Consider the following 24,668-nt stretch of genomic DNA (forward strand, 5'->3'; position numbering starts at 1 on the left):
TGTAGCGCCTATGGCTGCGGACCATTTGGGTTATTACCCCCCCCCCCGACGGCCGCAGCCATGGATCCGTGAGCGCTTGGCCGCAGCTCACTTCCGCTCCGTTCGGCTGTGTTCCGTAGGGTGCGTGCGCACGCTTGTGCCCGGGCCTTAAAGAGCTAGCGCGCGCATGACAATAATGACCAATTAACCCATGAGCACCCTTGACTATAAGAAGGGCCCTGCCCCTTCACTCATTGCCTGAGCATTGTTGTATTTACCCGCTTTAGTCTTGCAAATGTTCCCTTAGTGTTAGGGCTTATTCAGACGAACGTGATATATGTCTGTGCAACGCGTGTGATTTTCACGCGCCTCGCAGGGACCTATATTAGTCTATGGGGCCGTGCAGACAGTCCGTGATTTTTACGCAGCGGGTGTCCGCTGTGTAAAGCTCACGACATGTCCTATATTTGTGCGTTTTTTGCGCATCAAGCACCCATTGAAGTCAATGGGTGCGTGAAAATCGCGCTCACCACACGGAAGCACTTCCGTGGGACGCGCGTGATTCGCGCAACAGCAGTGAAAAGTATGAATGAAAACAGAAAAGCACCACGTGCTTTTCTGTTTACAAACATAGTGTCATAATGATGGCGGCTGCGCAAAAAGCACGCAGCCGCGCACCATATGATCATGACACGGAGCTGTTAAGTGCCTTTTGCGCACGCAAAACGCACATGCTCGTGTGAATCCGGCCTTATCCTGTTCCCGTACCTGATACCTGTATCCCATGCTACCGTTGTTCCTGTGCCTTAGAAGTTGGAGTCGTGTTGTGCCTCTGGTTACGCCTGCTCTGTTACACCATGCCTGGTGTCATCTGCCACGATTTGCATCATCTGCCATCTGAAGTACCATCTGTGCCTAGCCACTGCGACTGTCTGGACGATTCAGGTACCCTTGTGCTGGACTTTGTATTATTGGGTACTCTGTTTGGCCAGCTGCCTCCCCGCTACGGTGGTGCGGCCTAGTGGGTCCACATACCCACAGATCGTGACAACGGCCCCAGTTAAAACCCTGGGGGAAAAAAAGATGCGCAAGATGACCTCGGTTATCTGCGCAGAATTTTGTTTTTTTTTCTGATTAATTGCCCAGCCCTAACTACCAGGTATATTAAACTATCTTTTAGTGGCTTTGCCATGTTGGAATTATGATGCTACTGTAACCTAATTCTAAAGTTAAATCCTGCTATTTGGAGATGTCAGAGTGTCCAAACCCCTTTACCTTACTTCAACTCCCCTCCCCCTTTCTGTCTTTTTATCCACTGGAAGGCTTTCTACAAGATTTTGGATTGTGTTTGTGGGAATCTTTGCTCATTCATTCAGAAGAGCATTTGTGAGGTCAGACACTAATGGTGGATGAGAAGGCCTGGCTCACAATCTCCGTTCTAGTTCATCACAGGGATGTCCGATGGGGTTGAGCTCAGGGCTCTGTGCGGACCAGTCGGGTTCTTCCACACCAATCTCAGCCAACCATGTCTTTATGGACCTTGCTTTGTGCACTGGATCACAGTTATAATGTAATTTATGCAATATAATATGGTATAATAAAGTAATATACGGTGCAAGCAATAAACACCATTTAAATAAAAGGCATGGGATCAAAGTCCCAAGGGTGTAAGTCCAGTGCATCTCTTTGTTTGTTTTTGTATGCGATTATCCCTACATTTTGGTTTGGGTAAGACGTCTGTTCCAAAAAGCTTGAGTTTGGGAAAGCTTGTAACAGGCTTCAATCAAATGTTTAAGGACTGGAAGCTCTGTCTCGCCAACGTAATGAAGACCAAAGTGGCATGTTAACCCCTTCCCGACATTTGACGTACATGTACGTCATGGAAAGCATTGACTTCCCGCAAAATGCCGTACATGTACGTCAAATGTTTGGCACCGGCTCAGAAACTGAGTCGGTGCCATCATCACCGGATCTCAGCTGTATCTTACAGCTGACATCCGACTGTAACGGCGGGGACCGAAATTAGCTTCGCTCCCCGCCATTAACCCCTTAAGTGCAGCGCTCAAACGCGATCGCTGCACTTAAGGTGTTTGCAGCTCATCGGAGCCCCAGCAATGAAATTGCCGGGGTTCCGGCGGCTGCAATGGCAACCGGAGGCCTAATACTGGCCTCCCGGTCTGCCTAGCACCGAAGCCGGTCAAGATCCGCCCGGCGGCGGAGCCTGATCGGCTTCCGTAGCTGGCGGCAAGATGGCGCCGGGTCAGGAGCTGATCCGGCGTCATCAGCGGTGGATGTCAGCTGTACTGTACAGCTGACATCCACCTGTAACGGCAGGAACCGGAGCTAGCTCCGATCCCTGCCATTAACCCCTTCGATGCAGCAATCGAAAGCGATTGCTGCATCGTAGCGGTTACTAGCAGATCGCCAGCCCTGACAGGCAATCGGGACTGGCGACTGCTGTTATGGCAACAGGAGACACAATGGTCTCCTGCTCTGCCATTACGGAAGCCTATTAGGCCCCGCCGGGAGGCGAAGCCTAATCGGCTTGCTGTCAGTGAATGACTGACAAATCTAATACATTGCACTACATAGGTAGTGCAATGTATTAGAAAAAAAAAAATCTGACCGTTGGACCTTCAAGTCCCCTAGTGGGACTTGAAGAAAAGTGTAAAAAAAGTGCAAAAAATAAAAGTTTGAAAACAATAAAAGTTTCAAGTAATCAAATAAAACACAATCCCCCTTTTACTCTTATCAAGTCCTTTATTATTGAAAAATAATAATAAACCATATGTATTTGGTATCGCCACGACCGTAACGACCTGAGGTATCAAAATATTGTATTATTTATTGCACGCGGTGAACAGCGTAAAAAAAAACGTTACCAGAGTTTCAGTTTTTTAGTCACTTTGCCCTACAAATATTAGAATAAAAAGTGATCAAAAAGTCGCACGTATCCAAAAATGGTACCTATAAAAACTATAGCTCGTCCCGCAAAAAACAAGCCCTCATACACCTCCGTCGACAAAAAAATTAAAACGTTATGTTTCTCACAACTTTGCGACAGAAAAAAAATACATTCTTTTTACAAAAGTAATTTTATTGTGAAAAAAGTTGTAAAACATAAAAAAATGCTATAAATTAGGTATCGCCAGAATCGTACTGACCCACAGAATAAAGTTAACATGTAGTTTATAACGCATGGTGAACGCTGTATAAAAAAACCGAAAAAAGCTGTGCCAGAATTGCATTTTTTTGTTTACCTGGCATCCCAAAAAATAGGATAAAAGGTGATCAAAAAGTCACATGTACCCCAAAATGGTACCAATAATAACTACAGCTCATCCCGCAACAAACCAGCCCTCATACCGCTACGTCTATGAAAAATAAAATTAGTTATGGCTCCAATAAGTCAGGAAATAAAAAAATATGCAGTTGTGCCCGAGGGGAACATTTCTTCTGTTTGAAGAGGCGATTTATCAAGGACCTAAAATTAGGGAACCAGGAAAGGGAGGGCCCAAACATATCCGCTGGAAGCGACGGTGCCCGTCAGTGGCGGATTATCATATGGGCGGTTCGGGCGGCCGCCCGGGGCCCGAGGCTCCCAGGGGGCCCATGGCAGCCCGAACCGCACATCATCTTGCAAAGTTACTTATTCAGCGCGCTAGCGCTGCTAACTAACGAAGATGAGGGGAGGAGCAGGGAATTGGCCGGGAAAGGGGTAGGACACGCCTCCCTGACAAGTGCGGGCCGCCGCCATTGAGTAACAGAACAGCGAGGGACGGCTGTTCTGTTACTCCGAATCTGCAAGACGGTCGGTCACCGGCGCTGAGGTCAGTACAGCAGGCTTATCCTCCTTCCCAACTGGTTCCCGACCGCTGGCTGTATTTTTACGGCCAGCGGTCAGGGACGGGTCCTTAAAACCCGAGCCATAGACTTTCTACGGCTCGGGTTTTAACTTGCTGCCCGCGCGATCGGGTCTCCGGCTGTCAGTGACTGCCGGGGACCCTGAGGAAAAGACAGAAGCAGCTTTCGCTGCTTCTGTCTTCTCCGATGTCTTCTTACACAGCGTTCAATGAACGCTGTGTATAGGAATAGAGACAGCAGCAGCGGCGCTGTCTCTATTCCTCCCGGTGATCATGTGACTGTTCACATGATCGCCGGGTGCCGTTAGTGGCAGGCTGCTGCTGGGTCTAACTAGACCCAGCACAGCCCTATTAGTGACAATCGTCACTATGAGAGGGCTGATTTCCCCTGTAACTGGGGCTGCTGTGCAGCTCCAGTTACAGTGGAAAAACATGGTGTAAAAGAAAGAAAAAATATATATAAAGTTCCCCAAAGGTCTTTTTTGACCTTTGAGGAACAGACCACAGTAATAAAAAAATAGGAAAGTAAAGCGCAAAAAAAATGAAATAATAAATACACATAAAATACCCACCCCAATAAAAACCGTCCGTCCCCCCCGCCAATCATTGTTGTAACGCTAGCGCTGACCCAATTACCCTAATATAGACATGTAATATATTAACATTTACGGTAAACAATGACGATTACAAATAAAAGGTCTATTTTAGGGTAAAACTATGTTATTACCAAAAAAAATAGCTGAAACGTAAAAAAGCTTATTTTTTTACTATTATTTTCAAACTTTATGAATAAAAATTCTAAAATAGCAAAAAAGGTGTGTATAAAAACGCTAAAAAAAAAGAAACATGCATTGTCTACGGAAAAAACGTCGCAAAAATCACGTCGTTTTTATTTATTTTTTATAAAAATGTGTGTTTGGTGCAACTTTGTAATTACGTTTTATTAAAAAATATTTTCACTTTTTGAGATACAGCTGCTTTGTATCCTGTATCCGTCAGGTCAGCAGGACTGACGGGATCAGTGAAACGGGCCCTGCGCTAAATTATAATCTTCGATGTGATAGATTTGAGGTGGATCCTGCGTGTCACTGATCCTGTCAGTCCTGCTGACCTGACGGATACAGGATACAAAGCAGCTGTATCTCAAAAAGTGAAAATATTTTTTAATAAAACGTAATTACAAAGTTGCACCAAACACACATTTTTATAAAAAATAAATAAAAACGACGTGATTTTTGCGACGTTTTTTCCGTAGACAATGCAGGGTTCGTTTTTTATCGTTTTTATACACACCTTTTTTGCTATTTTACAATTTTTATTCATAAAGTTTATCTATATGGGGCTGTGTGTAACGCTCTCTACGGGGAGGATGTGTGATATATAGAGGGGGCTGTGTATGGCGATATCTATGGGGGTGTGTAATATCTACAGGGGCTGTGTGTGGCACTATGTACAGGGGGCTGTGTGTATGTGGTGTTTTACAGTGTGTGGTATTATATTCAGGCGCGCAGTGTTTGGTGCTATTATATTTAGGGGCACAGTATGTGGCACCATGATAACTTTATTTTCGTTTATAGGTGTGGAAATGTTGGAAAAGTGAGGAGACGTCTGAGTGGCAAATTCTGCAGAAATGAGTCATGGCCGGGAGAAGTCGTCATGAGCGCTGGACCGGATGGAGAAGAAAAGAGGAAAAAAACTACTAGAATCTGAGACGTCGTCACCTGTGAGTCACTAGATTTATAGAGAATCTGTCACCTCTCCTGACATGTTTATTATAGGAATCCTTGTATTTCACAAAAAGTCTTTCTGCAGTCCAGGACTGATAGACAATTCCCCTTGTCAGGAGGTTGTGTCCCTGCACAGTGTGATACTGTCAGTATGTAGGGACACAGCCCTGTGACAAGGGAAATCGTAACACTGTTAATGCTTGCCCAAAAAAGTAGTGTCAAAAATAGTTACGGCGCGGCAGGGCGGCGGTGAGGAAGGGGGGCCCAAGTTTGGGTAACAGCCCAGGGCCCATGGTCTACTTAATCCGCCACTGGTGCCCGTATTATACCAGGACAACACTTCCCAGCAAAATTCCTCAAACTACAAAGGTGCAGAGTGTGGACCAAAAGGGGGATAAGAAATTACACCATTTATCAGTGCGACACTGGCCTGTGCGGAAAGGATTGCTTCACAGCGTAACACACATCTATGGATTATAAAAAAAATTTCATACCACCTGACTATGCCCCTTATATACTCCGCCCTGCTTACATGTACCCCCACATTATAAAACACCAGCAATACTCAAACAAATTTAGTACCAAGCAAAATCCGCTGTCCAAAAGCCAAATGGTGCTCCCTCGGCTCTGAACCCTACAGCGTGCCCAAACAGCAGTTTCCTTCAACATATATGGCATCGTCATACCCGGGAGAACCCTTTTAACAATTTTTGGGGTGTGTGTCTCCAGTGTCATAAGCTTGGCATGACATATTTGCCACTGAATGGCATATCTAGGGAAAAATATAAATTTTTAATTTGCACCATCCGCAGTGCATTCATTTATGGAAAAGACCTGTTGGGTGAAAATCCTCACTACACCTCTTAATAAATGCCTTGAGGGGTGCAGTTTCCATAATGGGGTCACTTCTCAGGGGTTTCTTTTTATTATTTCACATCTGAGCCTCTGCAGTTGTGAACCAATACTTTGTAAATCGCCAAATTAGGCCTCCACTCCGCATGGTACTCTTCACTCCTGAGCCCTGTCATATGTCCAGGCAAAAGATTAGGGCCACATGTAGGGTGTTTCTAAAACCGGGAAACACCGCATAATAATTAGAGGGCTGTCTTGTTATGGTGGCACAAGCCGGGCACCACATATTGGCATATCTATGGAAGAAAATCCCATTTTCACTCTGCAACATCGAGTGAACACTAATTTCTACAAAACACCTGCAGGGTTAAAATGCTTACTACACCCCTTGGTAAATGCATTGAGGGGTGTCGTTTCCAAAATGGGGTCACTTCTGGGGGTTTCCACTGTTTTGGGCCCACAGGCGCCCAGAAACCAATCCAGCAACATCTGCACTCCAAATGGCGGTCCTTTCCTTCTGAGCCCTGCCGTTTGCCCAAACAGCAGTTTATGACCACATATGGGGTATTGCCGTACTCGGGAGAAATTGCTTTACAAATTTTGGGTTCTTTTTTTCCTTTATTTGTTGAGAAAATGAAAAAATTTGCGCTAAAGCTACGTCTTATTGAAGAAAAAGGATTGTTTTTATTTTCACTGCCCAATTCTAATAAATTCTATGAAACATCTGTGGGGTCAAAATGCTCACTACACCCCTAGATGAATTCCTCAAGAGGTGTAGTTTCCTAAATGGAGTTCCTTTTTGGGCGTTTTCATTGTTTTGTCCCCTCAGGGGCTTTGCAAATGTGACATGGCCTCCGCAAACCATTCCTGCTAAATGTGATCTCAAAAAGCCAAATAGTGCTGTTTCCCTTCTAAGCCCTGCCGTGTGTCCACACAGCCGTTTATTACCACATGTGGGGTATTGTTTTACTCGGGAGAAATTGCTTTACAAATTTTGTGGTGCTTTTTCTCCTTCAGTCCTTCTGGAAATGAGAAAAAATTAGCTAAACCTAGATTTTTTTTGAAAAAATGTAGATTATTATTTTCAGGGCCTACTTCCAATATTTTCTGCAAAAAAACTGTGGGGTCAAATCGCTCACTATACCCCTAGATAATTTCCTCAATGGGTGTAGTCTCCAAAATGGGGTCACTTGTGGGGGGTTTCCACTGTTTTGTCCCCTCAGGGGCTTCGTAAATGTGACATGGCCTCCGCAAACCATTCCTGCTAAATGTTGACTCCAAAAGCCAAATGGCGCTCTTTCCCTTCTAAGCCCTGCCGTGTGTCCAAACAACCGTTTATTACCACATGTGGGGTATTGTTTTACTCGGGAGAAATTGCTTTACAAATTTTACGGTGCTTTTTCTCCTTCAGTCCTTGTGGAAATGAGAATAAATTAGCTAAACCTACATTTTCTTTGAAAAAATTTAGATTATCATTTTCACAGCCTACTTCCAATAATTTATGCAAAAAACCTGTGGGGTCAAAACGCTCACTATACCCCTAGATAATTTCCTCAATGGGTGTAGTTTCCGAAATGGGGTCACTTGTGGGGGGTTTCCACTGTTTTGTCCCCTCAGGGGCTTTGTAAATGTGACATCGCCTCTCAAACCATTCCTGCTAAATTTGAGCTCCAAAAGCCAAACGGCGCTCTTTCCCTTCTAAGCCCTGCCGTGTGTCCAAATATCCATTTATTACCACATGTGGGGTAGTGTTTTACTCGGGAGAAATTGCTTTACAAATTTTGCGATGCTTTTTCTCCTTTAGTCCTTGTGGAAATGAGAAAAAAAATCGCTAAACCTAAATTTTCTTTGAAGAAATGTTGATTTTAATTTTCACGGCCTACTTCCAATAATTTCTGTAAAAAACCTGTGCGGTCAAAATGCTCACTACACCCCTAGATAATTTCCTTGAGGTGTCTAGTTTCCCAGATGGGGTCACTTTTGGGGGATTTTCATTGTTTTGGCACCGCAAGAGCCCTTCAAACCTGACATGGTGCCTAAAATATATTCTAACAAAAATAAGGCCCCAAAATCCACTAGGTGCTCCATTGCTTCTGAGGCCGGTGCTTCAGTCCAGTAGCACGCTACGGCCACATGTGGGATATTTCCTAAAACTGCAGAAACTGGGCAACAAATATTGAGTTGCATTTCTCTGGTAAAACCTTCTGTGTTATAAAAAAAATTGTATTAAAAATTTATTTCTGCAAAAAAATATGAAATTTGTAAATTTCACCTCTACTTTGCTTTAATTCCTGTGAAATGTGTAAAGGGTTAAGACATTTTCTAAATGCTGTTTTGAATACTTTGAGGGGTGAAGTTTTTAAAATGGGGTGACTTTTTGGGGGTTTCTAATATATAAGGCCCTCAAAACCACTTCACAACTGAACTGGCCCCTGTAAAAATAGCCTTTTGAAATTTTCTTGAAAATGTGAGAAATTGCTGCTAAAGTTCTAAGCCTTGTGAGGTCATAGAAAAATAAAAGGATGTTCAAAAAACGATGCCAATCTAAAGTAGACATATGGGGGATGTTAATTAGCAACAATTTTGTGTGGTATTACTGCCTGTCTTACAAGCAGATACATTTAAATTGAGAAAAATGCTAATTTTTGCAATTTTTCACTATATTTTCGTGTTTTTCACAATTAAATACTGAATGTATCGACCAAATTTTACCACTATCTTAAAGTCCAATGTGTCACGAGAAAACAGAATCGCCCGGATAGGTGAAAGCATTTCAACGTTATTACCACATAAAGTGAAACATGTCAGATTTGAAAAATGAGGCTCTGTCAGGAAGGTCAAAAGTGGCTAAAGAGGGAAGGGGTTAAATGATAGACCACAAAGTCTGAATTGCAGGTGTAATATTATGAGTCTTAAAGGAATTCCCTGGGTGGGTGTGAAAAAAAAATATTCCCCCCTTTATAATACTGTTGCAGTTGCTAGAAGAGGGACAAGGAAGTGTGTCAAGTCTGAGTTTACTCAAGAACCTGTGTTGCTCTCATCCAGTACCAATGTGAACTCTGACTAGGTTGTTCCTTAAACTACATGGTTGTCTATAGGCCCTAATCTGGGGCTTTGAGAAGTCAGGGGCACTAGGATGCAGTCGCTGCATAATCCAGTGGCATCTTAAAATGTGGGAAATCCTGATCTAAAGAGAATATGTTCGGAATCATAGGCACGATCCCCCTTGATAACCACAATGGCCCGTGTGTTAGGTATTAAGTCTATGTCTTCCAATGCCCCGCTTGCTAGCGGCTGTCAGTGCCACCTGCTATTGAAGGGCCTCTCTCTACATCTGAAGTGTGGCACTCCCTTCCAGACATCAAACATATTTACTGTCGTGGGCACACTTGGATACAACTGAAACCTGCAATCCCATGGACTGGGCAGAATGCCCAGGGCACATAAATGGTAGATGAGGGCACCATTATTTATTCAATATCAGAACCTTTATCATTTTGTTATGATTGAGCAATTTTCCATGGAAAATTGTTTTTGTTACACCACAAATTAAAGCTGCATACCATGAACTGCAATGTGAACAGAGTCTAAGTTGTTTGCAGATGCTACAATTACTATCACATTAAACAATTACTAAGAATGTCTGCTACTGTATATTTTCAGACCAATGGAACGGACTTGTTGGAAACTGCGTCATCCACGCAGATGTGCATATTCTCACTGACTGGCAAATCATTGTCATCTCAATAGCTACTTTGGTAGGAGCTCATGCTCAGCTCTTTGAAAAGCGATAGTCAGATTGTGCTACTCATTATATATGGAACATAATCTTTATATTCATAACTTTTCTCTATGAAAAATGTCTTACTTACAATCAGTATTAAAATACATCTCATATTTTAAGATAATCTAAGCTGACAACTAAGCAGTTTTAGATTAATTCTCACAGCATGTTTTATTAAGCCATAAGATTAATATTTTTCTTCTCTTTCACACTACAGATAGGTCATCGGTAAACTAATACGGTTTACTTACAGGTTTTTCCAATGTGTCACTAAGTATGGTTAACCTGTACCTGTAGTCTCTGTACAATAGAAAACTAAATATTTGAAAGAAAACGGTCTAAAATATTAAAATTGGTGGCTCAGTGGTTAGAACTGTTGCCCTGGTCGCACTGAAGTTCTAGGTTCAAAGATGATCAATGGCAAGATCTGCATATATTTCTATTATGTTTCCTTCCACGCTCCAAAAACGTACGAATAGGGAATTAAGATTGTGAGCCCCTTGGGGGCAGTGAGTGATGACAAGGTCTGTGCAGTGCTACAGAATATGTGGGTGCTATATAAACTGCAGAAATAAAATAAAAAGTACTTATAAACGTACGTGTTTTGTTAGCAATGTAAATAAGTCATACCCATATCCTTTTTTTAATTTCCTATAATGCAACATGAAATCATAATATTGTTCTTAACATATATTTTGGGGTTTCTCCACCAACCTGTGGAATAAATCCTTAAAAGGGTTGTCTCGTGAAGACATTCCCTGTCCATATGCCCTATTAGGAATGTGGACAGCGATATGCAGTGACTGCTAATCATTGCCTTGTGGACTTCATAGGGAAAGATTACTAGGGAACCTTTGTTATAGAGGTATTATGAACTCAGATGCGATTATTTTCTCACTACGATGTTGTGTTATTAAATAGCAGGGACGCCGCTAGCACCGGTCATCCACAGGACACATAAATACTATGGAGAGGCAGAAAGCCAACAGCTCCCTGCCCCGCTATGCAGTATCAAAGGCTACAGGCCACTTCAGGCCCACAACCTATGAGACGCCAGGTCAGGAGTTCTTGACGGGCCGGCGTGAACCAGTGATGTTATCACGTCTGCCTGGGCAGGTATCCCATCCTGGCGTCTCATAGGCTGCAGGCCTGAAGAGACTGAGTGATGTATTAGGAGGCACCTTTACTTGGGTATGAGGCACTAGGGGACAGCATTACTAGTGGGGGAAGCATTACTGAGTAAAGAGCAGCTCAGTGGTTAGCACTGTTGCCTTACAGTGATGAGGTTTTGGGTTCAAGGGCAACATCTGCATTGAGTTTGTATGTTCTCTCTGTGTTTGCATCGGTTTCCTGGCAGGTATGAGGGAATGAACGTCAGGATGCGCTGAAAGAAGCCCCGTTCACCCGACGTGGAGTAATGCCGAACCATGATACCACAGCAAGCGAGTGGTGCAACTGACTGTGCTCCCACTATTTCTGGGGAAGACACAGAGACTAATGGCAGGGGAACTGACAGTACCCAGCTAGGAACAGGCCGATGCCTAGCGCCAAACACAGAAGGCCTCGATGGCACGAAGTCAGGAGAGTGGGCCCGTGTGACTGCCCAGCTCCAGGAGAGAACACTAAAGGCAGTAAACAGGGAAATAGCTGAGACCCATGCACAAGAAATGCATAACAACAGGGGACCTACTGAGGCTGACGAAGGCGTACACATGCTCCAGCAGAAACAAGGGGTAGAGCCAGCCCGCACAAGCTCCAGGGAGGTGACGGAAACAGTGGCTGCAAAGAAAAAGTCCTTTGAGCAGCTTAAACATAAATATATCCAAAGGTCACTATCAACAAGAACAGGGCGAAGAGATTGACTGTGAGTACATATTTACTTAAACATTCCCTAGAGCATACATTAGAAAGTGGTATTGTGGCATAAGTAATTGGAGAACTCAGGATTAAAGTACTCACAGTAGATATATTAACCCCAAGAGCAGGGTGTAAAGTAAAATCCTAAAACGAAATACTGAAGTAAAAAACAAAAAAGTGAACTGCTAACCTGTGTCATTATGAGCATTGAACAGCCTGCGTCACCGCTGCATGGGAGACAAGGGAAATGGTGCTATAAGTGTGCGCATAACTAAAAAAAGGTTCAGTGAATAAGGTCTCACTGTAAAAAGTATAAAAGTATAAAAAGTATAAAAAGGAAAAAAAAAAGGAGGAGGATTAAGAAAGAAAGAAAGAATGCCCTTAAGGCAGAGGCGTCGGGGAGCACATCAAACTGCTGGTAGCGAATACGGGAAGGAGGCTGCTGTTGGCTGCAGCGGTCACATATGATGAAACGTCATCCCACGAGAACGGCCTGCATGAAGAAGCACAGACTTCTGGGTAAGTATAAGATTTTTTATTTTTTTTCTTAGTTGCGATTTTTGCGGCGGAATCGCAGCTTTTCCACCGCAAAAATCGCAACATTTGCCATTTGTTGCAGGTTTAAACTCCCCATTGAATTCAATGGAGAAAACCCGCAACAAAAAAGCAGCGATTACGCAATTACAATTAACCTGCTGCGGATTAAAAAACCGCACCGCAGGTCAATTTCTGAGCGTTTTTTCCTCTCATCATTTACGCAGTGTGTGGATGAGATTTGTTCAAATCTCATCCATTCTACTGCTACTGTATTATGCAGCGGATTCTCCACAACTAAATCCATTGCGCAAAAACAGCAGTATTTACGCTACGTATGAACGTAAAACGCCTCATTTACGTCTGAAAAGAGGTCGTGTGCACATACCCTAATAATAATAATAAAGGTATGTTCACACACTGAGTCAAAAACGTCTGAAAATACAGAGCTGTTTTCAAGGGAAAACCGCTCCTGATTTTCAGACTTTTTTAAGCCACTCGCGATTTCCACGGCCGTTTTTGGAGCTGTTTTCAATAGAGTCTATTAAAAATGGCTCCAAAAACGTCTCAAGAAGTGACTTGCACTTTTTTTTTGCGGCCGTTTTTTTACGTGGCCTTTTTTCCAAACGGCCGCGTAAAGAAACGGCCCATCGGAACAGAACAACGTTTTTCCCATTGAAATCAAGGGGCAGATGTTTGGAGGCGTTCTGCCTCTGATTTTTACGGCCCGAAAAACGGCCGAAAATAAGCCGTGTGAAATACCCTAAGGGCATGTTCACACGCAGAGTCAAAAACGTCTCAAATTCCGGAGCTGTTTTCAAGAGAAAACAGCTCCTGATTTTCAGAAGTTTTTTGTGCCGTTTGCGATTTTTGCGGCATTTTTTTACAGTCGTTTTTCGGGAGTTTAAGGCCTGAAAAACGGACGAAAACAGGCCGTGTGAACATACCCTATACTCTTATGATAGTATTTTCCCACAAACAAACAAGATAGACTTGGCGCAGATAGGGGTTAGATGGACCAAGACAAATGTAGCTGATCTTTATAGAATTTATTTACTCCACTGTAGATATTTAGGTCATAAGATTCACCCTATAAGGCCAGGGAGGGGGCGGTAGGTGGGTGTTCTCAAGATATTATATACAGTCAGGGGCGTATCTAGGGGGGGGCATGTTTCCCCCGGACGCAACTACAAGGGAAGGAAGGGGGGGCGCCGACCAGGGGAGTGGAGGCATGTGCCCTCCGGGCCGGTACCCCCATAGACGTTTAGTTCCATGGGCAGCGCATGGGACAGGAGCGGGAGCTGTGTAATGTAATGCACGATGTTCTCCTGCACAGGCAGAGCGTGTGTGCTCCGGGCGGCTGCATTATACGTCACATGTGACGTCATATAATGCAGCCAGCCATACACTCTGCCTGTGAGGAGAACACCATTGAAGTGTTCAGCCCCAGCTAGCAGACAGGCAGGGAGGATGGAGGAAGAGAGGGCTGGGGAGGAGCAGTCTTAAACACAGCTCTCCTCCTGCCTGCAACGTGTGACACCTCATAACATGACGATCCCTCCACGGAGCTCCGGACTGATAAGTACAGGTGTGTGTGCCTGTGTGTGTGTGTTTTTTTATAAATCGTTTTTGTGTTGGAGGGGGATTTGACTGTAAGGCTGAGATCACACGACCTATTTTCAGACGTATTGGAGGCGTTTTACGCCTCGAATTACGTCTGAAAAAACGCCTCCAATACGTCGGCAAACATCTGCCCGTTACTTTCAATGGGTCTTACGATGTACTTTGCCGACCACCTGTCATTTTATGCGTCGCTGTCAAAAGATGGCGCGTAAAATAACAGCCTCGTCAAAAGAAGTGCAGGACACTTCTTGGGACGTAATTGGAGCCGTTTTTCATTGACTTCAATGAAAAACAGCTCCAAATTACGTCCGTAAAAGACGCCGCGAAAAACGCCAGTACATGCATTTACGTCTGAAATTCAGGAGCTGTTTTCTCCAGAAAACAGCTCCGTAATTTCAGACGTAAATGCAGTTATCGTGTGCACATACCCTAAATATTATGTGTGGGGTGAGGGGATTCTGTATAAAGTGTTTTAGTGGGGAGGAAGGATTTGACTGTATGGCCTCATATACACTTCCGTCTGCCGTTGTACTGCCGCTAATGACGGTTCCGTGAATCACGGACCTCACAAGGATGGCTTCCGTGTGCAGTCCGTTGTTTCACAGACTAAATCAATGCAAATGCCGAGACTGTTCCGTCAAAAACGGGCAGGCGTAGGACCTTCCCTGTTTTTGAGGGAACGGCGGCACGGTTCCGTTAAAACAATGGAAGTGTGCATGGACCCATTGAAATGAATGTGTCAGGGTGCTATCAGTTCAAACAACGGATAGCACCCTAATGAAAAAAACTGAAGTGGGCATTAGGCCGAAGGCCTCAAGCACACATCCATTGCCATTTAGACAGCTGCATATCACGGAACCGCAAAATAAGGACCGCACATAGAACTATACTGCTTGTAAAATGTACAAATGGCTTTATACTTCAGTTACATTAAAATAAAAGTGAAAAAAAAGTTACACCTCATTGATTGGTTGAGAATGCAAACCTGGTGAGTGAGAAGGAGATGTCGGGAAAGAGTTTGAGGGGGGGGCGCCAAGCTGATTCTTTGCCCCAGGTGCACGAGAACATAGCTACGCCTCTATATACAGTTAATGTATTTTACACAAGGTTGAATATGGCACAACACATACTAGGGAGGGGAGGGAAAGATGGGGGTTGGGGACCCTAAAATATAGGGAAAGGGGTAAGTTAAGGGGCATTTACACGGATAATATAAGAGATTGGTGTGGACACCAACCTCTCTCTCCCGCCAACCCTCTCTCTTCCTATCTCCCTCCCGCCGACGGTTTACAGATGCTATCATAGTTAGGCCCCATGCACACGAACGTGTTTTTGCGGCTGCAATTCCCCCAAAAATCCACGGGAGAATTGCGGCCCCATTCATTTCTATGGGGCCATGCACACGACCGTAGTTTTTACGGTCCGTGCACGGCCCGGGAGTCCGCACTGCAGAAAGAACGGACATGTCTTATTACGGCCGTGTTCTGCGGTCCGGGCTCATTGAAAATAATGGCCGCGGCCATGTGCATGTCCCGCGATTTGTGGACGGCTCGCAGCCGGCCGACCCGAAAATCACGGCCGTGCACATGGCTACGGTCGTGTGCATGAGGCCTTAGTCTTCGGATTGTATATCCGGGGGATCTAGTATTTTTTTATTATATTATATTTTGATATCCAGCGGGAATATATGGATCAGAGCTGTAATGCAGAAGGAAGAGCAATACTAGTGAAGGACAGATATTATACCCTAGCATTATTAAATTTAGCAAACAGCTATCGGGTCAGGACAGTGGAGATACAGTTGGAGCGATTGTAGGAGTTTAAAGAAGGAACATGGGTGGTTGGTATATGGCATTAGACTCATTGGTGGACGTATTAACATCTGCCATATGTGATGCTGAGGAAAGTAAAAAAATGACTGCAGCAGTATCAATTGATAGACTCATGGGACGTATTACAGCTGGGAGAGAGGAGCTATACTTTCTATTCAACAAAATTTGATACGTATTCAAGGATAGACTATTTATTTAGCTCCCACTCAAATTTACATATTCTTGCAAAGGCAATAATTGACAATATTATAATCCTAAAGAATCCCTACGGTATAATCTGATAGTACAGACTGAAGTTGAGAGTGAGATACCAGAATTGTTTGAGATGAACAGTATGGCAGATATGAATCCCCTGCGAGTATGGGATGCAGTGGCGTAACTATAGGGGTCGCAATTGCGACCGGGCCTGGAAGCCTGCAGCCCCCCGCACCACATCAGTGAAAAGTTACTATAGTAACTGGGGCCTATGTAATAAACTACACGTTACTATAGTAACTGACAGTACTTACATTCCTCCTTCTGGAGCGCAGCGGCGGTCCTGCCGTCACAGCGCATGACGTCACAACGCTATGCGCTGCGCACAACATCTCGACCCTGGATGGAGTCAGGACCTCCGCTGTGGCGGAAGAGGAGGGTAAGTTTAATACCACTGTCTGCTGAAGCTGATGGGTCGGGGTCCGACTCCCGGGACCCCTGCCAATCAGCTGCTTTGAAGAGGGTGCAGCTACTTCCCCTTCATTCCGGTCACTTTCTCACACTGAATCGCCGACACGGATGTGTCAGCGATTCCCAGTGTGAGCAAGTAAGGAAAATGAATGGGAAGCAGCGCTTGTACGAGCGCTGCATCCGCTTCAAAACAGCTAATTGACGGGTGTCCCGGGAGTCGGACCCCGACCCATCAGCTATTGATGGTCTCTCCTGAGGAGAGGCCATCAATGTTTAGGGACTGGACAACCCCTTTTAAGCCTACCATGTGGCTTAGATACTGGGCCCCAGCAGACAATAATCTTATACTGTATAAGATTACTGTCTACTGGACCCTGTATCTAAGCCTCCCTTAGGCTTAGATACAGGGTCCAACAAACCGTATCACACATGCACTTGGGGCTTGTATTAAAGCCTACCGTATGTGTTAGGGTATGTTCACACGGGCTATTTTCAGCCGTTTTCCGGGTCGTAAACTCCCCAAAATACGGCTGAAAATACAGGTGCTGAACGCCTCCAAACATCTGCCCATTAATTTCAACGGGAAAAACGGCGTTCCATTCCCACGGGGCGTTTTTTATGCAGGCGCAAACAAGTATCACTGTCTATAGCAGTGTAAAGGCCAGCCTGACATTGCGTTTTAAAATTACAAAAGCCCCCCCGACATGTTTCGCTGTTAACACAGCGTCATCAGGGGATAAAGATGGGGCTAGAGAAGCACTGATTGCATACGAACTTGTGCCAAGCTGACTTTAGCCACAATTTTAACTCACAGTGCATGTTTGTCTGTCGTCCCTTGGACTCTTTATTTTTACCCATACATCAATAAAAGTTATATTTTATATACAAAAAAAATTTCTTTCAGTAGTTGGGAAATTGGGTCTCCTCTGTGCACATTAGTTTTTTGATCATTCATTGACCTGCCAACTATTAGGGTCTGCGTAGCATCTCAAAGGTATCCGTTTGTCACCGTATTGAGAGGATTCCATTGTTCTTGACGCAACCGGAGTCAACTGCGCTACTGATTCCGTCAAAACAACGGAACCCTGTCACAACATTGACAAACGGAAACCTTTAGCAATGTTTCCATCACCATGGACATCAATGGTGAGGGAAACAGAAGCTGAGGTTTCAGTTTGCCTTTCCGTTGAGGCGTTACCCGACGGAAACCTCAGACGGAAGGGCAGCGGTGATGTGAACAGGCCCTTACTAATGATTTTTTTTGTGGTTGTGTTTTTTTTTTTAAAGGTTCGGTAGTTGGACTACGTCGGATTCGAGGACTACTTAGATGACGACTTTTTTTTTATTATCAATAAAATGGTTTATGAGTGTTGTGTGTTTTTTTTTTATTTCAATAAACCAGTTTTTTCTATGTCTTAGTATTTTTAACTTTTTTACTACTGCCTTATTAATAGCTGCTGGCTAATTGACAACGTCCATTACTAAGGCACGGCTTAGCGTTAGCCGGTGCACTAACCCTCATTGTTACCCCGGTACCCACCGCCACCAGGGATCCTGGGAAGAGCCGGGTATGATCTGTAGTGATGGCCGGGCACTTGGGCGGCCGCAGGCTGGCATTATTAGGCTTGGAAAGGCCAAACACAATGGCCCTTCTCACCCTGGTAATGCTAGGCTGCTGGAGGTGGGTACCAGGGTAATAATGGGGGTTAGGCCTCATGCACACGAACGTATTTTTGCGGATGCAATTCACCTGCAAATCTGCGGGTGAATTGCAGAACCATTTATTTCAATGGGCCCATGCACACCGTGGCTCAGTGGCCCGTATCCTTGCATGGCCCAGGAGCCTGGACAGCAAAAAGAACGGACATGTCTTATTACTCCCGTGTTTTGCGGTCCAGGCTCAGAAATTAATGCACGTGGCCATCTGCGCGGTCCACAATTTGCGGGCAGCTCGTGGGTGACATTCCGCGGCCGCCCGATCCGCAAATCACGGCCGCGCACACTACTACGGTCGTGTGCATTAGACCTTAATGTTAGCCTCTTCATGTCGAACATTAAGGCGGAATTCACACGACAGGGTTTCCCGGCCGGGTGCCGGCCGTTCATAAATCGGCCGGCACCCGGCTGCATTAGGAACAATAGACCCCTAATGGGGCTATTCACACGGCCGTCAAAAAATGGGACATGCCCTATTTTCAGCCGGGTACCTGGCCGCCCGGCTCCCATAGAAGTCTTTGGGGTCGGGTAATACACGGCCATCACTGGAATGTGTCCCAAGTGATGGCCGGGTCTACCGTCGCTCGCGCTCTCTCTCCTCCTCCTCCTCACAGTGCAGAGTGCATGTGAGGAGGAGGAGGGTCTTTTTTTGCTCACTGTAGGAGTCGGAATCCCCAATCCCCGGCCGGGGATTGGGGATTCCGCTACAGGAGAAGTGCGTGACTACACTGTCCATATATGGACACAGCGATGTCACTCACTTCTGCAGCGGAATCCCCGACTCTATGGCCGGGGATTCTGCTACAGGAGAAGTGAGTGACTACACTGTCCATATATGGACACAGCGAAGTCACTCACTTCTGCAGCGGAATCCCCGACTCTATGGCCGGGGATTCCGCTACAGGAGAAGTGAGTGACTACACTGTCCATATATGGACACAGCGAAGTCACTCACTTCTGCAGCGGAATCCCCGACTCTATGGCCGGGGATTCCGCTACAGGAGAAGTGAGTGACTACACTGTCCATATATGGACACAGCGAAGTCACTCACTTCTGCAGCGGAATCCCCGACTCTATGGCCGGGGATGCCGCTACAGGAGAAGTGCGTGACTACACTGTCCATATATGGACACAGCGATGTCACTCACTTCTGCAGCGGAATCCCCGACCTGTGGCAGGGAATCCCTCTCCAGGAGAAGTCAGTGACTACACTGTCCATATATGGACATTGAAGTCAGTGACTTCTACTGGAAGGGGGGGGTGGGTGCAACCTACAGGGGGCAGGGTGGCATCACCTACAAGGGGCAGGGCGGCATCACCTGCAGGGGGCTGGGCGGCATCACCTGCAGGGGGCTGGGCGGCATCACCTGCAGGGGGCTGGGTGGCATTATCTACAAAGGGCTATGTGTGGCAACAAATTTAAATGAAATTCATCCGATTTTAAAACGGACAGGGGAAAAAACGGATGCAAATCGGGTCCAAATCGGCCGGTAAAAACGGCAACACGGCCCGGAACGGAATCGGAACGGATGCAAACCGGATGCAAACTGGCCGGGAAAATCGGCCAAAAACGGCCGATTTTCCCGGCCGACACTCGGACCCTGTCGTGTGAATGAGGCCTAAGCCTCACCTTAGTAATGGACGTTGTCAATAAGCCAGCGGCCATTACTAAGGCGGTAGTAATAAAGTTTAGAAAAATACAAAGACATAGGAAATAGAAATCACACACAACCCTCATTAACCATTTCATTGAAAATAAAAAAAACGGCGTCATCAAAGTAGTCATCGAATCCGAAATAGTCCAATGACCAACCTTGTAAAAAACAAAAACACACAAAAATAATTAGTAACACGTAAAAAAAGCAAAACAATTATTATTCTTACCTTTCCTGGGTCCAGCGCTGGAGCTGCAATGTCAACGAGCTGGGCCCTATATCTAATCCTATCATGTGTGATACTGTCTGCTGAGCCACTGTATCTAATCCTATCATGTGTGATACTGTCTGCTGAGCCACTGTATCTAATTCTATCATATGTGATACTGTCTGCTGAGCCACTGTATCTAATCCTATCATGTGTGATACTGTCTGCTGAGCCACTGTATCTAACGCTATCATGTGTGATACTGTCTGTTGAGCCACTGTATCTAATCCTGTCATATGTGATACTGTCTGCTGAGCCACTGTATCTAATCCTATCCATAGCTATAGGGTTGTAGTGCTATAGATATGCTGTCTCCTATATATACATACACATACACGCACACACATTTTTTTGGGGGGTATATGTATTGGGGCTGTTTCCCCTGATGTTTCAAGACCTTTGTGGCTCCCCCGGCTGCTAGTGCTGCATTGTTGGTTCACTTAAAAGACCCAGCGATGCAGCTGAAATCTGCAGGCTATCGGCCATGAGAAGTTTGGGGGGGGGGGGGGGCCAGGAAGAACCTTTGCATCGGGGCCCATGAGCCTTTAGCTACGCCCCTGATGATGACCCTGGCGCAGGAAGTAAGCACAGCATTGCGGCAGACAAGGGAGCAGCTATGAAGGTGCCTGCTAGGAAAGACCAAAATATATGTTGGACAAGTGCAAGAGGTCATTTTATGAGCTTGAAAATAAATCATGGTATAAAGTGAGATCCTTTATACCATGTATAACAGGATCTAAGGAGATAAAATACACATCTCAGAGAAGATAGCGGAAGAATCTAAAACCTATTATGCCTCATTATATAGCGTCGGAGGGGGTAATTATTGAGAACACGAAATGACGGAAGATAGCTGAAGCAACTGCCTATACTTAAGAATTAGGACAAAACACAAATGGGTATGTATATAAGGCAAAGAATACTATAAGGTCACTATGTATACCACAAAAATATATTTTATTGAAAGTAAATGCACCACATAGACAATTTAAAAACATTTAAAATAGCATAAACATGTTAGACATAATCTCTTGGGGGTTGCCACCCTGATAAACGGCCAACAAAAAGCCCCCCACAATACCACCTAATTCCCTCAGCATATGTTACTAATACATAAACATGAATGAAAGAAATGTTGCATCAAACCATCTGCATGAATACAGCGTAGTTGCGGAGTAGCCAAGGAGGGGAAGAGGGGACTGGATGCCCCACGCGTATCGCCACAATGTGGCTTTCTCAGGGGTGATTTTTGTTATGAGGTACATTTTTACTTTTTAAAGACACAGCATTACTTACAATTATCCTATGGTGTGTGCACAATCAGGCGGACTTACCTAACTCTATCCGGTGGGCGCCATGCAGCCGCTCAAAGCAGCATCCGTTCGTATGCAGTGCGCATGCGCCGGGGCTGACGTCACGTTCACGAGATGCGGTATCCCGCGCATGCGCAGTGCAACAAAACAGTCATTTAGAGCGACCACTGTCCGCGCACAACGCGCATGCGCCGGGGAAAGCCCCGCGCACAGCAGACAGTACAGAACAGGCAGTAGATGTCATAAAAAGATTACTTAAGCCCATCGAAGTGTGCAAGTACGTTATTGCTTCTATGAAGTCCCAAATGACCCTATATTTAGGTGAGCAATATTACCACGTTATGGTATCGTTCAGGGTTTTTAGATCATTTTGTCGGAACAGAATGCCGTATTTCCCATTAAAATCAATGGGCAGATGTTTGTAGGCGTTCTGCTTCCGATTTCTCATTCATTTTTCGGGACGTTTACGGCCCGAAAAATGGCTGAAAATAGGTTGTGTGAATATACTTTTACACACAAATTTTTCAAAACCTTAGAAAAAGACCTCTTAGATAATATATATATATATATATATATATATATATATATATATAGGATCAAACAAACAATAGGAGCAGCACTGTGCAAAAAACCAAATGCTGTAGATAAAATACCGTCATGTAGATGGCTTGTACACCAAAATCCATCTACATGACGGTATTTTATCTACAGATATATTCTCTAAAAAAACAGATAGAAATAGTCTATTGCACTATAACAGTGGACATCTTAGGGCTATGGTGAGATCATTGCCATTTAGTCAACTTCTCAGAGTTAGAAGAATTGTGAGTAATGAGGATCAGTTATCCAATAGAGTTGACGAAATGTGTAATAAATTCATTAGCAGGGGATATCCGGTGGATATGCTTAATATACACAAAGAGCAAGTATTTTCAATTGATAGACAACAACTACTACATAGACAGTCAGCGAGACATAAAAATTATGTTCGCATACCATTTGTCTCTACTTTTTCGACTTCCAGTTCTGAAATTGGTAATATTTTAAAAAGAGAATGGCCTTTATTGACCAGGGCCTTTCCCTTTATTAAGGAATTTCAAGAACCACCCTTGTTAGCATATCGTAAAGGTAAAACTATTAGACATAGGTTGGTAAAGGCAGATATTGGACCAAAAATGTAAATGTCACAAAGCACTTTAGCCCCTTCAAAACGTGGATGCTTTCCCTGTCTGGGATGTAACATGTGTAATCATATGATCAAAGGAGATAGTTTCTGTCATCCACAAACTGGAAAAACTTTCAAAATTCAGGGTTTTTATACTTGTAAAACTACCTTTGCAATCTATTTATTGATTTGCCCTTGCGGTTTATATTATGTGGGTGAAACCACAACCGAAGTAACTCTCAGAATGAGGAATCATAAATCTAATATTAAAACCAAGAGAAGAGATCTACCAGTATCTAGACACTTTATAGATTGTAAACATAATGTATCCCAAATGCGTTTTAAAATTATTGACTCCGTTCCCCAACATAGACGAGGAGGTGATAGAACTTGAGTGGATACTCACTCTTGGAACCATGGCCCCAAAGGGGCTCAATGTGGATTACACATATTTCCCACATATTTGATAGTCCATGAGTCTGCTGCATTTTCTTGAGTATAGGTAGGTTGTTTTTTAGTATACTAAAGATAATTTTTATCCAGTATTCTATTGGTTTTAAATTCACGTAACCCTGGATTTGAATCGTAATTTCATATTCTTATATATATCTATTTTTTCACTATGAAATTTTTCTTCTTTTTATTACAGATACTGATCCATATGAAGGGATGTACAACATGGGAGCAGAGGCTACGTTTTTTCAGCTAGTTATGCTCTATAGATTATTTATTATTTACATATTTGTATAATCCATGCTCTCTGTGAAAAGATTTGGAATAAAGTTTATATGGCACTTTGAACTTATATATGATTCCCCTACCTTTATATATGTCTTGTTCTATTACTAATATCTATAGGGTCCTATGTAAATTCATAGACGGGTGGGATATACCACTTTAACCTTTGTTTTAGGATATATGGTTGTTTGTCCTATTTGGATACAGCCATTTTCCCTACTTTTGTTATAGTCCGTGGCCCTTTTTTTCTAGACTCCATATTGAGTCTTAGAATTATATATAGACATACAATTATACATACATATTGGTGGCAGGGTATTTATATTAAAATTGCTTGCTCTATGCGTCACTGAGAGCCGATAATGTAAGTCCTATAGTACAAGTCCTATTTTTCTGTACTTTAACTAGTTTTGGATATGATTCCTCTGCTCCGCCCCTTCATTAGGATATGATATCATTGAATAGGGTAATTATAGTATTACCTGTGTTATATACACATTTATATCTCATACTGAGAGATGTTGTATTGAAATAAATGCACTGGTCACTTTAATATATGTTTTCACTAATTGTATGAACATACTTGATATATGGATTCATTTTTTTATGCGTATTATGTAATTGCACTGTTCACTGTATACTCTGTGTATCGTCCTATATATATGTGGTATTATACACTGTTTGAATTAGCTTGAGAAAGGTTCAGGTGTGAACCGAAACGTTGCTCATTCTTCCACCTGGTGGTGAATAATCCAACATCTCCCTAACGCTGAAGTCCTGGTGCTGTTACTTGTTCTCTGTCTTTGGTATATATATTTAAAATAATAATAATAATAATATGACAGTTGATTAAAATGTAAATTAATATTGCTATCACAGTTCATAAGATCTTAAAAACATTGGGTTGTGATCCCCAATATATCACATAAACACTCTAATTCATATTTAGATGTCAGCCATGGACAGAACATCATTCTGCCATTGATGTGCTATACTTTATGTTACATACTACTTATTTCTGCGCTCCAAACCATGGGGCACATCGGGAGAGAGAGAGGGCACGTTGGATACTAATAAGTAAGAGAGACACTTTAT

The 24,668-nt window shown here is 43.9% G+C and overlaps 1 long non-coding RNA gene across 1 annotated transcript; it reads left to right on the plus strand.

The window, feature by feature from the left end:
- Positions 1–5,425: 5,425 nt before the first annotated feature.
- Positions 5,426–23,636, plus strand: LOC142761042 (uncharacterized). The gene is made up of 2 exons (XR_012883486.1): positions 5,426–5,565; positions 23,485–23,636. It is a non-coding gene; the product is annotated as an uncharacterized LOC142761042 (long non-coding RNA).
- The last annotated feature ends 1,032 nt before the right edge of the window (positions 23,637–24,668 follow it).

This window comes from Rhinoderma darwinii, chromosome 4, assembly GCF_050947455.1.
Source record: "Rhinoderma darwinii isolate aRhiDar2 chromosome 4, aRhiDar2.hap1, whole genome shotgun sequence".
NCBI lineage: Eukaryota > Metazoa > Chordata > Amphibia > Anura > Rhinodermatidae > Rhinoderma > Rhinoderma darwinii.